The following is a 10,297-nucleotide window of genomic DNA, read 5'->3' on the forward strand; positions in this document are numbered from 1 at the left end:
AAGAGGAAACAAAAGAGAAAAGCCAACGGCACGCAGTGTTCCTTAGTGGTCTCCCTCCCAAGTATTGACTGCGCTCGACGCTGCTTAACTTCGGTGATCGGACGAGAACCGTTGTTTTAAGCGTGATATGGCCATTGCCGAGAGAACTAGTTAATAATTCGAATTTAAAACTAATTAGACAAATTAGCCTTCCTGCATCTTTTTAATACAATAACTAAATGAAAAAATTATATTTGGTGGAATTTAAAAGAGGAAACAAAAGAGAAAAAGCCAACGGCACGCAGTGTTCCTTAGTGGTCTCCCGCCCAAGTACTGACTGCGCTCGACGCTGCTTAACTTCGGTGATCGGACGAGAACCGTTGTTTTAAGCGTGATATGGCCATTGCCGAGAGAACTAGTTAATAATTCGAGTTTAAAACTAATTAGACAAATTAGCCTTCCTGCATCTTTTTAAAACAATATCTAAATGAAAAAATTATATCTGGTGGAATTTAAAAGAGGAAACAAAAGAGAAAAAGCCAACGGCACGCAGTGTTCCTTAGTGGTCTCTGTTATAATAATAAGTCAGCATAAAACTTAAAAACAGTACTTTTATTACTTTGACATAAGCTCGTTAAATTAACATTAAGAATGACTACATCGCTCGAGTATCTGATCCTGACTGTCGTCTCGCCGATCTACCTAGCCTGACTGTAGCTTTGTTTATCGTGTAAGTTTCTTATTGGCCAGTCTAGATCACGTGAATAAGCTAGCCTCGTCTGGGTCACGTGACAACATTATAACATCTTTCTTTTCATTAATTTTTTTTTTTTAATTTTATGCCTATGCTAGTGTTGCCCTATCCTATGTTTGGTATCGCCGTGGTGGTATTAATGGTCTACCTCTCCTACTGGTTCTGCTAGGCTGGGCGTATGTTCTGGAGTCCTCCCGTTGGTTGCTCTGTGGTCTGGTCTCGTTGACGTCGTTGTCAGGCATCTGGATCCTTTCGTGAGTGTGGGAGGGTTCAGTCTCATCAAGATTGCCCGCTGTCTGAAGAACTGTTCTGGGAGGGTGTTGTTCGTCTATGACCTCTGGTTGTAGTGTTGGGTCCTGTCGTTGATCAGTCTGTCTTCGATAAAATGTCCTTGAGTTGAACGAGGCTGTATGGTTTGCTGGACTTGGACTCTGCTCTGGCGTGTTGTCTGGTCTTGGGAGTATTGGTGGAGTGGGATTGCGAGTACTGATATTGGAAAAATTCTCTGGCTGTTTAGGTCGCAGTTGGATTCTGGTGCGTCTATAGATCTGACCCGTTGGCGTCTCGATCTTGTATGACAGAGGCTCTGTTGCTTTAGCAACAATTTTTGCCGGTTGCCAACTCCTTTTCCCTTTTTGATAATAAATAGCTTGACCCGGGTATAGCGGCGTTGACGTCATAGTCCGTTTTTCGTTGGCTCTATTTACCATGTCTGCCTGTTGATGAATTATGGCAGTCCTGGCCTTTTGTATCGGGAACTGGGGTTGCAAGGTTTTGTTTGTAGTTGTGAGTAACGTGCGTAGCCGGCGACCCATGCTTAATTCTGCCGGGGATGGACGATTCACTTTGGGGGTCGTCCTGTATTCTAATAGGACCGTTTCTAAGTCTATTCCGTCTTGATTACCCTTGATAATGGCGTTCTTAATTGTTTGTACCATTCTCTCGGCCAGCCCATTTGATTGGGGGTAGTGAGGAGAGGACGTAACATGTTGTACGCCCCACTTCTTCAAGAAGAGTTTAAAATCCATGGCGTTGTATGGGGGTCCGTTGTCCGATATGAGCCTTTGAGGTGGACCATATCGTGCAAATTGAGATCTCAGGAAAGTGGTTACTGTTTGCGTGTTTGCTTTAGGTAGTTCTTGTACTTCAACGTAATGTGAAAGATAATCGACCAGAAGAATATATGTTTGTGATCCGATCATAAACAGATCTGTGCCAACCATTTCCCATGGTTAAGCGGGTACCGGGTGTGGTGTCATGCTCATTGGAGGATTAGCCCGTTGTCGTTCCATGCAGATCGTGCATTCCTTCACATAGTTAGTGATGTCTTGTGTTATGTTTGGCCAATAGACGTTGAGTTTGGCCTTGGCAATACACGCGTTTGTGCCTTGGTGAGTGTTATGGATTTTCCCAAGAATCTCTGGTCTCATACTTTGAGGTATGACCAATCTGGTGCCACGAAAGAGTAAGTGGTGCTTGCAGTATAATTCGTCCTGATAGGGCTAGTATGGTTTACATTCTTCTGGTAATGTCTTTTGATGTTTAGGCCAGCCTCGTTTTACAAACCCAATTACCAGCTGTAAGGTAGAATCCTGCTGCGTCATTTCTATGTATCGATCCTGTACTTCTTGGGGGTGGGTAGTTATGGTATGTACTGCGGTTTGTGGGCCTTCCAGTTCAGGTGTGTTGATTAACATGTGTTTTTGAGGGGCTCGTGAGAGCTTGTCGGCGATCAAAAGTTGTTTGCCAGGTACATAAATTAGATCGATCTGGTAGCGAAACAATCGCATGGTAAGCCGTTGTAGACGTGGTGAGATGAGTCGGAGAGGTTTTTGCAACAATCCTATGAGAGGATTATGGTCTGTTTGTACGGTGAATCGTGTTCCTGCCACATAGTAGTTGAAGTGTTCGCATGCGTAGACTATAGCCAGTAATTCCTTGTCTATTTGGGCGTAGCGTTGTTGGGTTGGATTAAAAGATGTCGATGCGTATTCCACTGGGTGTCCGTCCTGTAGGAGAACGGCTCCTACTCCGTGCGGGCTTGCGTCTACTGATAGTACGATTGGTTGCTCCGGGTTGAAATATGCCAGTACTGGGGCTGTGGATGTAAGTGTTTTTAAGTTGTCATAATGGCGTTGGTGTGTGGCTTCCCATCGAAAATCTGCATCCTTTTTAAGCAAAGCTCGTAGTGGAGCTGTGTCTTCGTTAGAATTAGGAATGAATTTTGCGTTGTAGTTTATCATGCCGAGGAAGCTTTGTAGCGCCAGTTTGTCTGTTGGTGGTGGTAAGGACGTAATCGCTTGGACTTTTCTTGGATCTATTTGTACTCCAGATGGGGTAAGGAGATGTCCTATGTAGGTTGTTTTCGTTACTGCCAGTTGTAGTTTTTGACTACTAAACCGTAATCCTATTTGGTAGGCTTTTTCTAGAATTCTTATTAATGAATGTATGTGCGAGTTCATGTCCGGTGTGGCAATAAGAAAATCGTCCGTCGATATATGTACTTCTGGAAATTGTGTCTTTGGATAGATGCGCCGTAAGGCTGCTTGACAAACTTCCGAGCCTGTTGAGATGCCCATGGGGAGGCGCGTGAAACGATATTGGCCTTCTGTCGTGGCAAATGTGCACAGCTTTGAACTAAACTCATCAAGTTTTATTTTCCAGAAAGCGCTCTGGACGTCTAATACAGTAAAGATTGTAGCTCCATTTAGCTCCGCAAATATTTGTTGGGACGTTGGAACTGGATATGGTGTGCGCATTATGGCCTTGTTGAGCCGCCGAGGATCAAGACAAATGCGGACTGTGCCATCCTTCTTTGGGGCGGCCACCATCGGATGGACCCAATCCACTGCCTCCTGGACTGGGACTATGATTCCGAGTTGTAGAAGTCGGTTTAGTTCATGTCTCACTGGCTTTTGCAGTGCTATCGGTATTTTGTGGGCGGTGGCTATGTGAGGCATAGTGTTTGGTTTCAATTGTATGTGATGGGTGCCCGGAATTATGCCAATTTCGCCGAATACTGAGGAGTATTGTCGAATTACTTCCGTGGGTGTAATTTGTAGAGTCGTTGTCGTATGGTCTTCTTCGCCAGCTAATGATGTAGAGTTCACTTGATATTCTGGACGTGGTCCCAATGGTCTTCGGTGGTGTTCAATGAGGCCTAGTTGAAAAGAGGCTGCGGCACCCAGGATTGGCGTCCGGTCGTCCTTTATGACGTAAAATGGGCAGGTGATTGATGCATTATAAGAGGTGCATGGGAGATCGACTATGCCTTCTATCGGGACTGTATGGCCAGAGTATGCTGTTACCGTGTGGACGGGTTGTCGTAGTGTCAGCCTGCCTGGTAATGTTTCGTAAATTTGGTTTGGAATGATGTTTACTTGAGATCCTGTATCCACCTTGAAGGTTATTGGCTTGTCAAGGAGATATATTTGGTCGTAGATCTCGTCCTCTCTCGGTAAGTGTGTAAGTGGACGTAGTTCTAACTTGGGTACATCAAGTGTGTGGGTGTCCAATGTGATACTGTAGTTGAAAACCTCGTTATAATCGGCTGGGATCTCGTCAAATACCATGGGCTGGCGTGAGTAGTCCTGTAAGGGCTCTCTGTCCTCCTGGGCCTGTTGTCTTTCTTGAAGTGAAAACGTCTTTCGACACTTGGGGCGCCAGTGTCCCCTAATGTTGCAATTGAGACATTTCGAGTTCCGTGCTGGGCAAGGTCTCCCCCCGTGACTTGTAGTACAGTTGGGACAGTCGTGATTAGGTTGCCGCTCCTCATACGGGGTATTCCGGCGATTACTGGTTGAAAAGCGCGAAGAATTAGCTTGGCAGTGTGGCTGGCGCAAGATGGTTGGGGGTGCGGTGTGACGTGGTCGCTGTGTCTGGAACCTCCGTCGATTCATTGCATCAAGGGTCGCAATTGGTATGTCGTTTGTTGTATTTACCCGAGTGGCGTGCTGTGTGCCCATCAAGGAGGCCTGAATGCTGGATGTTTCTGCCGCTTGACATCGGGCAACAGCTATGTCAAGTGTCAGGTTGGGTGTAGATAGTAGTTGTTTCCGTAGCTTGTCATTGTGTATGCCTACGACGATTAGGGTGGTTATCAATTGATCAGTTAATGGAGTAAAATCGCACTCATAAGCCTTGGCCTTCAACTCCGTGAAGAAATGATCGAATGTTTGGTTCTCTTGTTGTTTCGTTGTTAGAAACAAATAACGCGAATAGAGCAGGTTTTTGTATGGTTGATAATAACTGTCAAATGCCGCTATAATTACCGGAACGGTACGGGCGTCGTCTACTTCTGGAATTGGAAGCGTATTGTATATTCTTCTGCCGACCGGGCCTAATACGTGTAAGAATGTGGCGCGTTGAATCGATACGGTTTCGCCATTTAACTTGGCTGCAGTGGCGTATATGACGTAGCCTTCTTTGTATTCCCTCCAAGCGGTAGCAGGGTCTGTACCGGGTATAAATTGCGCAGGGCTTTTGATCGATGCCATCTGGAGTCAGTCTCCTTCTTCTGTGGTCGAAATCAATTTGGGCCTTGGCGTGTTGTGACGGTGCGGATCTTTCTGTATACGTTTGCGTGGGGCCGTAATCCCACCTCTATCACCATGTTATAATAATAAGTCAGCATAAAACTTAAAAACAGTATCTTTATTACTTTGACATAAGCTCGTTAAATTAACATTAAGAATGACTACATCGCTCGAGTATCTGATCCTGACTGTCGTCTCGCCGATCTACCTAGCCTGACTGTAGCTTTGTTTATCGTGTAAGTTTCTTATTGGCCAGTCTAGATCACGTGAATAAGCTAGCCTCGTCTGGGTCACGTGACAACATTATAACAGTCTCCCTCCCGAGTACTGACTGCGCTCGACGTTGCTTAACTTCTGTGATCGGACAAGAACCGTTTTTTTCAGCGTGCTATTGCCATTGCCGAGAGAACTAGTTAATAATTCGAATTTTAAACTAATTAGACAAATTAGTCTTCCTGCATCTTTTTAAAACAATAACTAAATGAAAAAATTATATCTGGTGGAATTTAAAAGAGGAAACAAAAGAGAAAAGCCAACGGCACGCAGTGTTCCTTAGTTGTCTCCCTCCCAAGTACTGACTGCGCTCGACGCTGCTTAACTTCGGTGATCGGACGAGAACCGTTGTTTTCAGCGTGATATGGCCATTGCCGAGAGAAGTAGTTAATAATTCGAATTTAAAACTAATTAGACAAATTAGCCTTCCTGCATCTTTTTAAAACAATAACTAAATGAAAAAATATATCTGGTGGAATTTAAAAGAGGAAACAAAAGAGAAAAAGCCAACGGCACGCAGTGTTCCTTAGTGGTCTCCCGCCCAAGTACTGACTGCGCTCGACGCTGCTTAACTTCGGTGATCGGACGAGAACCGTTGTTTTAAGCGTGATATGGCCATTGCCGAGAGAACTAGTTAATAATTCGAGTTTAAAACTAATTAGACAAATTAGCCTTCCTGCATCTTTTTAAAACAATAACTAAATGAAAAAATTATATCTGGTGGAATTTAAAAGAGGAAACAAAAGAGAAAAAGCCAACGGCACGCAGTGTTCCTTAGTGGTCTCCCGCCCAAGTACTGACTGCGCTCGACGCTGCTTAACTTCGGTGATCGGACGAGAACCGTTCTTTTAAGCGTGATATGGCCATTGCCGAGAGAACTAGTTAATAATTCGAGTTTAAAACTAATTAGACAAATTAGCCTTCCTGCATCTTTTTAAAACAATAAATAAATGAAAAAATTTCCCTTTTTTCATATCTGGTGGATTTTAAAAGAGGAAAACAAAAGTGAAATAGTCAACGGCACGCAGTGTTCCTAAGTGGTCTCCCACCCAAGAACTGACTGCGCTCGACGCTCCTTAACTTCGGTGATCGGACGAGAACCGTTGTTTTCAGCGTGATATGGCCATTGCCGAGAGAAGTAGTTAATAATTCGAATTTAAAACTAATTAGACAAATTAGCCTTCCTGCATCTTTTTAAAACAATAACTAAATGAAAAAATTATATCTGGTGGAATTTAAAAGAGGAAACAAAAGAGAAAAAGCCAACGGCAGGCACTGTTCCTTAGTGGTCTCCTTCCCAAGTACTGACTATGCTCGACGCTGCTCAACTTCTGTGATCGGACGAGAACCGTTGTTTTCAGCGTGCCATTGCCATTGCCGAGACAACTAGATAATAATTCGAATTTTAAACTAATTAGTCAAATTAGCCTTCCTGCATCTTTTTAAAACAATAACTAAATGAAAAAATTATATCTGGTGGAATTTAAAAGAGGAAACAAAAGAGAAAAAGTCAAAGGCACGCAGTGTTCCTTAGTGGTCTCCCGCCCAAGTACTGACTGGGCTCGACGCTGCTTAAATTCGGTGATCGGACGAGAACCGTTGTTTTAAGCGTGATATGGCCATTGCCGAGAGAACTAGTTAATAATTCGAGTTTAAAACTAATTAGACTAATTAGACTTCCTGCATCTTTTTAAAACCATAACTAAATGAAAAAATTATATCTGGTGGAATTTAAAAGAGGAAACAAAAGAGAAAAGCCAACGGCACGCAGTGTTCCTTAGTGGTCTCCCTCCCAAGTACTGACTGCGTTCGACGCTGCTTAACTTCGGTGATCGGACGAGAACCGTTGTTTTCAGCGTGATATGGCCATTACCGAGAGAACTAGTTAATAATTCGAGTTTAAAACTAATTAGACAAATTAGCCTTCCTGCATCTTTTTAAAACAATAACTAAATGAAAAAATTATATCTGGTGGAATTTAAAAGAGGAAACAAAAGAGAAAAAGCCAACGGCACGCAGTGTTCCTTAGTGGTCTCCCTCCCAAGTACTGACTGCGCTCGACGCTGCTTAACGTCTGCGATCGGACGAGAACCGTTGTTTTCAGCGTGATATTGCAATGCCGAGAGAACTAATTAATAATTCGAATTTAAAACTAATTAGACAAATTACCCTTCATCTTTTAAAAATTTTAAAAAAGAAAATATGTTTGCTTTTTTCTTATCTGGTGGAATTTAAAAGAGGAAACAAACGTAAAAAAGCCACCGGCACTCAGTGTTCCTTAGTGGTCTTCCTCCCAAGTACTGACTGCGCTCGACGCTGCTTAACTTCGATGATCGGACGAGAACCAGTGTTTTCAGCGTGATATGGAAGTTGCCGAGAGTGGTAGTTTATAATTCGAATTTAAAACTAATTAGACAAATTAGCCTTCCTGCATCTTTTTAAAACAATAACTAAATGAAAAAATTATATCTGGTGGAATTTAAAAGAGGAAACAAAAGAGAAAAAGCCAACGGCACGCCGTGTTCCTTAGTGGTCTCCCTCCCAAGTACTGACTGCGCTCGACGCTGCGTAACTTCTGTGATCGGACGAGAACCGTTGTTTTCAGCGTGCTATTGCCATTGCCGAGAGAACTAGTTAATAATTCGAATTTTAAACTAATTAGTCAAGTTAGCCTTCCTGCATCTTTTTAAAACAATAAATAAATGAAAAAATCTCCCTTTTTTCATATCTGGTGGAATTTAAAAGTGGAAAACAAAAGTGAAAAAGACAACTGCACGCAGTTTTGGTCTCCCGCTTAAGTACTGACTGCGCTCGACGCTGCTTAACTTCGGTGATCGGACGAGAACCGTTGTTTTCAGCGTGATATGGCCATTGCCGAAAGAACTAGTTAATAATTCGAATTTAAAACTAATTAGACAAATTAGCCTTCCTGCATATTTTTAAATAAATAACTTAATGAAAAAATTTCCCTTCTCTCATATCTGGTGGATTTCAAAAGAGGAAAACAAAAGTGAAATAGTCAACGGCACGCAGTGTTCCTAAGTGGTCTCCCACCCAAGTACTGACTGCGCTCGACGCTGCTTAACTTCGGTGATCGGACGAGAACCGTTGTTTTCAACGTGATATGGCCATTGCCGAGAGAAGTAGTTAATAATTCGAATTTAAAACTAATTAGACAAATTAGCCTTCCTGCATCTTTTTAAAACAATAACTAAATGAAAAAATTATATCTGGTGGAATTTAAAAGAGGAAACAAAAGAGAAAAAGCCAACGGCACGCAGTGTTCCTTAGTGGTCTCCCGCCCAAGTACTGACTGCGCTCGACGCTGCTTAACTTCGGTGATCGGACGAGAACCGTTGTTTTAAGCGTGATATGGCCATTGCCGAGAGAACTAGTTAATAATTCGAGTTTACAACTAATTAGACAAATTAGCCTTCCTGCATCTTTTTAAAACAATAAATAAATGAAAAAATTTCCCTTTTTTCATATCTGGTGGATTTTAAAAGAGGAAAACAAAAGTGAAATAGTCAACGGCACGCAGTGTTCCTAAGTGGTCTCCCACCCAAGTACTGACTGCGCTCGACGCTCCTTAACTTCGGTGATCGGACGAGAACCGTTGTTTTCAGCGTGATATGGCCATTGCCGAGAGAAGTAGTTAATAATTCGAATTTAAAACTAATTAGACAAACTAGCCTTCCTGCATCTTTTTAAAACAATAACTAAATGAAAAAATTATATCTGGTGGAATTTAAAAGAGGAAACAAAAGAGAAAAAGCCAACGGCACGCAGTGTTCCTTAGTGGTCTCCCGCCCAAGTACTGACTGCGCTCGACGCTGCTTAACTTCGGTGATCGGACGAGAACCGTTGTTTTAAGCGTGATATGGCCATTGCCGAGAGAACTAGTTAATAATTCGAGTTTAAAACTAATTTGACAAATTAGCCTTCCTGCATCTTTTTAAAACAATAATAAATGAAAAAATTATATCTGGTGGAATTTAAAAGAGGAAACAAAAGAGAAAAAGCCAACGGCACGCAGTATTCCTTAGTGGTCTCCCTCACAAGTACTGACTAAGCTCGACGCTGCTTAACTTCTGTGATCGGACGAGAACCGTTGTTTTCAGCGTGCCATTGCCATTGCCGAGACAACTAGATAATAATTCGAATTTTAAACTAATTAGTCAAATTAGCCTTCCTGCATCTTTTTAAAACAATAACTAAATGAAAAAATTATATCTGGTGGAATTTAAAAGAGGAAACAAAAGAGAAAAAGCCGACGGCACGCAGTGTTCCTTAGTGGTCTCCCGCCCAAGTACTGACTGCGCTCGACGCTGCTTAACTTCGGTGATCGGACGAGAACCGTTGTTTTCAGCGTGATATGGCCATTGCCGAAAGAACTAGTTAATAATTCGAATTTAAAACTAATTAGACAAATTAGCCTTCCTGCATCTTTTTAAATAAATAACTTAATGAAAAAATTTCCCTTTTTTCATATCTGGTGAAATTTAAAATAGTAAACAAAAGTGAAATAGTCAACGGCACGCAGTGTTCCTAAGTGGTCTCCCACCCAAGTACTGACTGCGCTCGACGCTGCTTAACTTCGGTGATCGGACGAGAACCAGTGTTTTCAGCGTCATATGGCCGTTGCCGAGAAAACTAGTTAATGATTCGAATTTAAAACTAATTAGACAAATTAGCCTTCCTGCATCTTTTTAAAACAATAAATAAATGAAAAAATTTCCCTTTTTTCATATCTGGT

At 42.3% G+C, this 10,297-nt stretch overlaps 1 non-coding gene and 16 pseudogenes across 1 annotated transcript; all 17 read right to left on the reverse strand.

Annotated features, from left to right (window-relative positions):
• Positions 1 to 20: 20 nt before the first annotated feature.
• Positions 21 to 139, reverse strand: LOC149704421 (5S ribosomal RNA; annotated as a pseudogene).
• A 129-nt stretch (positions 140 to 268) lies between these two features.
• Positions 269 to 387, reverse strand: LOC149704422 (5S ribosomal RNA; annotated as a pseudogene).
• A 5,411-nt stretch (positions 388 to 5,798) lies between these two features.
• Positions 5,799 to 5,917, reverse strand: LOC149704423 (5S ribosomal RNA; annotated as a pseudogene).
• A 128-nt stretch (positions 5,918 to 6,045) lies between these two features.
• LOC149704424 (5S ribosomal RNA) lies at positions 6,046 to 6,164 on the reverse strand (annotated as a pseudogene).
• Positions 6,165 to 6,293: 129 nt separating this feature from the next.
• On the reverse strand, positions 6,294 to 6,412 carry LOC149704425 (5S ribosomal RNA; annotated as a pseudogene).
• A 141-nt stretch (positions 6,413 to 6,553) lies between these two features.
• Positions 6,554 to 6,672, reverse strand: LOC149704426 (5S ribosomal RNA; annotated as a pseudogene).
• Positions 6,673 to 7,049: 377 nt separating this feature from the next.
• LOC149704427 (5S ribosomal RNA) lies at positions 7,050 to 7,168 on the reverse strand (annotated as a pseudogene).
• A 128-nt stretch (positions 7,169 to 7,296) lies between these two features.
• On the reverse strand, positions 7,297 to 7,415 carry LOC149704428 (5S ribosomal RNA; annotated as a pseudogene).
• A 630-nt stretch (positions 7,416 to 8,045) lies between these two features.
• Positions 8,046 to 8,164, reverse strand: LOC149704429 (5S ribosomal RNA; annotated as a pseudogene).
• Positions 8,165 to 8,305: 141 nt separating this feature from the next.
• Positions 8,306 to 8,417, reverse strand: LOC149704430 (5S ribosomal RNA; annotated as a pseudogene).
• Positions 8,418 to 8,558: 141 nt separating this feature from the next.
• On the reverse strand, positions 8,559 to 8,677 carry LOC149704431 (5S ribosomal RNA). The gene has a single exon (XR_016381993.1). It is a non-coding gene; the product is annotated as a 5S ribosomal RNA (ribosomal RNA).
• Positions 8,678 to 8,806: 129 nt separating this feature from the next.
• On the reverse strand, positions 8,807 to 8,925 carry LOC149704432 (5S ribosomal RNA; annotated as a pseudogene).
• Positions 8,926 to 9,066: 141 nt separating this feature from the next.
• On the reverse strand, positions 9,067 to 9,185 carry LOC149704433 (5S ribosomal RNA; annotated as a pseudogene).
• Positions 9,186 to 9,314: 129 nt separating this feature from the next.
• Positions 9,315 to 9,433, reverse strand: LOC149704434 (5S ribosomal RNA; annotated as a pseudogene).
• A 128-nt stretch (positions 9,434 to 9,561) lies between these two features.
• LOC149704435 (5S ribosomal RNA) lies at positions 9,562 to 9,680 on the reverse strand (annotated as a pseudogene).
• A 129-nt stretch (positions 9,681 to 9,809) lies between these two features.
• On the reverse strand, positions 9,810 to 9,928 carry LOC149704436 (5S ribosomal RNA; annotated as a pseudogene).
• Positions 9,929 to 10,068: 140 nt separating this feature from the next.
• On the reverse strand, positions 10,069 to 10,187 carry LOC149704437 (5S ribosomal RNA; annotated as a pseudogene).
• Positions 10,188 to 10,297: the final 110 nt, after the last annotated feature.

This window comes from Phalangium opilio, unplaced genomic scaffold (assembly GCF_054372755.1).
Source record: "Phalangium opilio isolate 3A_F unplaced genomic scaffold, DU_Popi_V2 ptg000017l_1, whole genome shotgun sequence".
Taxonomy (NCBI): domain Eukaryota; kingdom Metazoa; phylum Arthropoda; class Arachnida; order Opiliones; family Phalangiidae; genus Phalangium; species Phalangium opilio.